The sequence below is a fragment of the Hyaena hyaena genome, unplaced genomic scaffold (genome assembly GCF_003009895.1).
Source record: "Hyaena hyaena isolate Hyena2069 unplaced genomic scaffold, ASM300989v1 scaffold_652, whole genome shotgun sequence".
In the NCBI taxonomy this organism is placed as follows: domain Eukaryota; kingdom Metazoa; phylum Chordata; class Mammalia; order Carnivora; family Hyaenidae; genus Hyaena; species Hyaena hyaena.
Genome location: NW_024081284.1, coordinates 715733 through 722468, shown reverse-complemented (window position 1 = coordinate 722468; position 6736 = coordinate 715733). Strand labels below are relative to the sequence as shown.

At 45.7% G+C, this 6736-nt stretch overlaps 1 pseudogene; it reads left to right on the top strand.

Moving 5' to 3' along the window:
* The first annotated feature begins 1082 nt into the window (after positions 1 to 1082).
* On the top strand, positions 1083 to 6413 carry LOC120219831 (annotated as a pseudogene).
* The last annotated feature ends 323 nt before the right edge of the window (positions 6414 to 6736 follow it).

Below are 6736 nucleotides of genomic sequence, written 5' to 3'. Positions count from 1 at the left end.
AGACAGCGTGAGCAGGGGGAAGTCGGGGAGAGAGGGAGACACAGAATCTGAAACAGGCTCCAGGCTCTGAGCTGGCAGCACAGAGCCCGACGCGGGGCTCGAACCCACGAACCGCGAAATCATGACCTGAGCCGAAGTCGGACGCTTAACCGACTGAGCCACCCAGGCACCCCCCACATACTATGTATCTTGGAGATCTTTCTATATCAGCACATGTAGATCTACTCCATTCTTTTTTTTTTTTTTTAAAGAAACACATTTTGTGAAATGTTTATTTATTTATTTTTGATGGGGGGGTGGGAGGGAGGGGCAGAGAAAGAGGGAGTCAGAGAATCCCAAGCAGGCTCTGCGCTGTCAGCACAGAGCCTGATGGGCTTGAGCTCACAAACCATGAGATCATTACCTGAGCTAAAGTTGGACGCTTTTACAGACTGAGCCACCGAGACGCCCTGAGTCCATTCTTTTTTAAGCTGCATAGTGTTTCATTGTGTAGATGTACCATAATTTATTTACCTTGTCCCCCAGTCCTGTCGCTTGGGTTGTATTCAGTCTTTTGTTTTTATAGACAACGCTGCCGTGCATTTCCTTCTATCTCCGACACTGGAGTCAGAGTGACTGCGTTTGGGGCCCCATGTTGTCACTTACTCCGTAGTCCCATCTTAGCATTACTAAACTTTAATTTCCCTACGTGTCAAATGGCATTGTTAATGGTGCTGAACTCAGAGGGGTTGCTGTGAGGATCAAATTTAAGGTGCCTTGCTTGGTCCCTCATACCTAACAAGTAAGCTTACAGCAAATACAAAATACTCCAATTTTTTATTTTCCAACTTTATTTAGATTTGAGTTTTTCTGTAGGCTGAACTCTTGGAGGTGAGATTGCTGGATCCCAGACTGTTCATGTGAAGCAGGTAGACAGTGTTACCTTGTCTCTGTGTTGGGAAGTCATGTTTGCGCCTCTGCCACCTGGACGATACCTGTCTGCACTCTTGTGCTCTGGGAGGCTGACTCTATAAAACTGTATCACATCACATCCCTACCCAGCGACTCCAGTCAGCTCCCCTGTGACAAACACAGGCAGCAAGATGGAGTGGGAGGTAGGAGCCCGGGTCTCGGGTTGGCAGTGGCTACATTCCTTTCCCAGCAGCCACTTGGGTGGCTCCTCCCCGCCTCCACACCCACTCGCTCCCTGGTTCAGTGAGAGCCCCTCCCCCTGCTGGGTGCTCAGTGGCTGCCACTTCCTGGGGCTGCTTGTCCCCTGGTGCTTCCCCAACCCTCTAGGCCCGCTCAGCCCTGGGCACGTCTATAAATAATCCTCTTACCAGACTTCCTCAGTAAACCCTGTTAGCAGGCCATCTGGCTGGCACGCTAACCAGCTTTCCTGCCCGCCGATAAGCTCTGACAGTGCTTGTCTGATAATACTTGTTTGACAGTACTTGGTCATGTCAAATATTTTGTGAGATTTTACCTAAAAGTGTCCCCTAACTTGTTTATTTTTTCTGAGCACCAGTGCTGTTATTCATCTTTTATCACAGATAACGTCTCCTGTTGAACTTCAATTTCTTTCTTCTTTTTAAAATTTTGGTTTAGGGGCACCTGGGTGGCTCAGTTGGTTAAGCTTCCGACTTCAGCTCAGGTCATGATATCACGGTTCGTGGGTTTGAGCCCCGCGTGGGGCTCTGTGATGACAACTGGGAGCCTGGAACCTGCTTCTGATTCTGCATCTCCCTCTCTCTCTGACCCTCTGCTCACACTGTCTCAAAAATAAACAAACAAAAAATTTTTAAATTTTGGTTTAACATTTGTTTATTTTTGAGAGACAGACAGAGCACAAGCGGGGGAGGGGCGGAGACAGAATGAGACACAGAATCTGAAGCAGCTCCAGGCTCTGAGCTGTCAGCACAGAGCCCAACGTGGGGCTCAAACTCACAAACCATGAGATCATGGCCTGAGCCAAAGTTGGATGCCTAACCAACTGAGCCACACAGGTGCTCCTCTTCCTTTCTTTAAAAAAAAATTTTTTTTAACGTTTATTCATTTTTGAGAGAGATGGAGTGCGACTGGAGAGGGGCAGAGAGAGAGAGGGAGACACAGAATCCCTTGTCTGAACCCAAGTGTGGCCACTTTCCTTTCAGTTAATCTTTTTTATTTTTTAATTAATTAGCTAATTAATTTTTAGAGAGAGCGTGTGTGTGAGCCAGGGAGAAGGGCAGAGAGGGTGAGAGAGAGAGAATCCCAACCAGGCTCCACGCTCAGCGCAGAGCCAACGCGGGCCTGGATCCCACAGCCCTGGGATCGTGACCTGAGCCAAAGTCAGAAGTCGAGCACTCAACCGGCTGAGCTGCCCAGGCGCCCCCCTCTCAGCTCGTCTTAAACTTTTCCTCTATCTCAAGATTTTATTTTTTTATATGTGCTAATATTTTCATTCATCTTTCATGAGCCTCCCGCTGCTTCCTACTGTCCAAGAACAAAATCCTGTATCTCCTGTATTATTTCTACAGTTACCAAAAATTTTCTGACGAATTTGTTACTGGAACACATGTTGTTTGTTCATAAATGTATTACCATAGAGGACAGAACTTCCTGAGATCAGTGACGTATAATATCAAAAGCTTAAATTCTGGGCTTTCTAAACCTTTCTGGAAACAATTGAAGTTTGGCAAGCATATTTTTAAAAATTTTTAATGTTTTATTTATTCTTCAGAGAGAGAGTCAGAGTGCAGGTGTGGGGGGTGTGGACAGAGAGAGAGGAGACACAGCATCTGAAGCAGGCTCTAGGCTCCAAGCTGTCAGCACAGAGCCCTACACAGGGCTTGAACTTATCAACCCCGAAATCATGACTTGAGCTGAAGTCAGACTTAACTGACTGAGCCATCCAGGTACCCTTCTTTCTTTTTTTAAAAATTAAAAAAAAACATTTTTAATGTTTATTCATTTTTGAGAAAGAGCGCAAGTTGCGGGGGGGTAGAGAGAGGGGGAGCCACAGATTCCAAAGCAGGCTCCAGGTCTCTGAGCTGTCAGCACAGAGCCCAATGCAGGGCTCAAACTCACAAACCATGAGATCATAACGTGAGCCGAAATTGGAAGTTTAACTGTTATACCCAGATCGCAGTATCCTCAACGACCAGAGACCACCGGGGAGACCGAGTCACACATGCAAAGGCAAAGGGCTTTATTACGGGCTTGAGCTCAGGCTCCCAGACCTCACCAGCGCAGTGGATCTGTGCTGAGAGCCTCGAACAAAGGCAGAGTAGGGTTTTTATGGGGTTTGTGACTGGGGAGTTACAGAAGTTGTGGCACGGAAACAGTGATCCAATCATAATTATACAAAATCATTGACAGCGGGTTTAACCATACACATTGTCTAGAGTATTTGTTACTTTTGGCGAGACCCAATTACAACATTTAGAGTACTTTTAAATTCAGCCAATTACAGAGCGAGCCTAGGGTCTTGATCGGCGTCTAACGGGTTAACTTTAACATTAGATAGCTAAGATTTATCTATAGTTGCTGGCCTTTCTTGATTGGGCATTGCCAAGGTAGTGTGGTGGAGTGAAGTGGTGGGCAGTTTCTTCGGCCTTGGGCAGTGTGTAGCTGCCTGATAGTTTCAGGGAAACTGAAACTTAGGCCTTCGAGTTTAGAGGGGAAACTTAAAGCCTATTATGGAGTCAGTCTGGTTTAGACTTGTGTCCTTACATAACAGACTGACCCACCCAGGCTCCCCATTTCTTTTCTTTTTTTTTTTTTAAGATTTTATTTTTTTAAGTAGTGTCTACACCCAATGTGGGGTTTGAACTCAGGACCTTGAGATCAGAAGTCACATGTTCTATCAACTGAGCCAGCCAGACGCCCCTGAACTTCAGTTCCTTAAAGGCCTTTGCATAAGTATAGCAAAGTGCTATAGCAAAATGGACTGGGTGGCTTATAAATAGTAGAAATTGATTTCTCACGGACCTGGAGGGTGGGAAGCCCAAGATCAAGGGGCAGGCAGAGTCGGCCTCTGGTGAGAATCTGCTTCTTAAGTCATGCACATTCTCACATGCATGACTTAAGAAGGGAGGGGCAGGGGAGCTCTCTGGAACCCTTTGTGGTGTTTTTTTGTTGTTGTTTTTTAAGTTTATTCACTTATTTTGACAGAGAGAGAGCACAAATGGGATAGGGGCAGAGAGAGAGGGAGAGAGAATTCCAAGCAGGCCCCACATTGTCAGCACAGAGCCCAAGGCAGGGCTTGAACTCTCAAACCTCAGGATCATGACCTGAGCCAAGATCAAGTGTCCAGCACTTAGCCGACTGAGCTACCCAGGTGCCCTTGTGGTTTTGTGTTTTGTTTTGTTTTAAATAAACTGGGACACCTGGCTGGCTCAGTCAGAAGAGCATGTGACTCTCGATCTCAGGGTCGTGAGTTCAGGCGCCATGTTGGGTGTAGACATTACTTAAATAAACTTTACCAAAAAAGTATACATATAAAAAAAGTAAGTTCTACACCCAGTGTGGGGCTCCACCTCATGACCCTGAGAAAGAATCACATGGTCTGCCGGCTGAGCCAGCCAGGCTGTCCGGGGTTCTTCTCTCAGGGCACTGCTCCCAGTCACAGGGGCCCCACCTCATAGCCTAGTCACCTCCCCAAGGCCATACCTCCCATACCATCACTTTGGGATTATGTTTCAACATTAGAATTTGGGGGGGGATGCAAACATTTGGTCCATAGCAAATGTAGGTATTTATTTATTCAGTATTGTATTAGTTCAATCTTTAGAAGGCCGATTAAGAATATAAGAAAATTTGGGGTCCCTGTGTGGCTCCGTTGGTTAGGCATCCAGCTTGTGATCTAAGCTCAGGTCATGATCTCATGGTTCATGGATTCAAGCCCCACATGAGCCTGGTTGGGACTCTGTCTCTGCCCCTCCCCCATGTGCATGGGCACTCTCTCTCAAAAATAAATAAACTTTAAGAAAATTTAACCAAAATTATATTAAGAATTACTGGAAACGTAATACATTACTCCAAAATACAGGCTATTAAGGAATCACCATACATTTTCTTAGGTGCGATGATGACAGTGTTGGCAGATTACAAAAAAAGATAAAGCCCTTATCTTTAAGGAGTATATACTTATGAGCTGATATGATGTCTCCCTAGATTTATTTTAAAATATTCCAGAAGAATGCTCTCTGCTGTTACGACAGATCCTGCTTCGCATCCTCTGTTCCTTCTCTGTCTGCCCTTACCGCACTCGTGCCTGTGTGTGTGCGTGCTCTCTCTCAAAAACAAAAAATAAACATTAAAGAAATAAAATGAAATACTTCAGAAGGAGGAAAAACAGAGTGAGGGGAATACATGGAACAAGGCTGGGAAACGTTGGTAATTGTTGAAAGTGGATGAGGGGTAGGTGGTGGTTGATTACACCCATAGTCTTCCTTATGCCCATTCACCATCTCCACTGTTGTGTCCACTTGAAAATTTCCAAAATAAATAAACAAAATCAATGGCAACAACGAACAAAAAGACAACTAAAAAGCAAAAGCAGGAAAAGGATGGCTAGCAAGATGCATAGGGTGGGGGTGGGGGCTCTCCCGCCTCCCCGGCCTGGCCCCCAGCCTCCGTCAGGTCAGTTCCCCCCACCCCCAGCCCCTCCACGTCCCACTGTCCTACCATGAAGCCCCACAACCACAAACCAGCAGGGAGACTTTCCATTTGCTAAGTAAGAAAGATGAGAATGTTTGCAGTTCCCTAGAAGAAGGATTGGTAATTGGAGGGTCTAACAAATGACTCGTGGACATTGCACACAGCCTTGTATGCTGTCTTCCGTGTGGATTCTTCAGGGAGTGAAGTTGGCATTTTAGATGTAATTCAGGTGTTCTTGGGAACATTAGACAAGTATTTTCTTTTTTTAAAAATTTTTTAATGTTCTATTTATTTCTGAGAGAGAGAGAGAGAGACAGCGTGAACAGGGGAGGGTCAGAGAGAGAGGGAGACACAGACTCTGAAACAGGCTCCAGGCTCTGAGCTGGCAGTCAGCACAGAGCCCGACGCGGGGCTCGAACCCACGAACTGTGAGGTCATGACCTGAGCCAAAGTCGGACGCTTAACCGACTGAGCCACCCAGGCGCTCCTAGACAAGTATTTTTGAAAGTGTCTGAACCAGATTTAATTCTCCCTGTAGACAAGGTCGACAGTATTCTTGCAGAAATAGGGAAGGGGGAAGGGTATTGGAGACCGACACAAATGAGATTGTGACACAGTGGATGCACAAACCCCCGACCCCTGCTGGAGAAAGCCCGGAAGAGGCAGGCAAAGCAGGAGCTCCAGCCCGTGCTGCAGCAGCCGTGAAGGAGACGAATCTTCCTGCCACCCCAAGATACATGAACACTGATATCATATGTATAAAAGTGGCAAACCTGCCTTCTTTTAGATAAATAATTAGAAAGTCTAAAAAACAAAAACTAGGCTCTTCCCAGATAAAATCCAGAGGGAAATGTCATTTAACGTTACATGCAGTTGTTCACCAAAAATTGGGGAGAGCCTTAACTTTTGTTCTTGGATTTAAGTCAAGGATCGAGGCATTCCTGTGTGATTTTTCTCTTCCCTAATCTGCATTCCTGTGTCCACTGAAGGCCTGTCTCTATGTACCAGCTACTATAGTATTTCAAAAAGCATCTTAGACATTTCTTTAATTATATACAACCCAAATGTTGGTGTTTCGGATGGATTACAAGTGCAGCATTCTCTAATTCTTTCT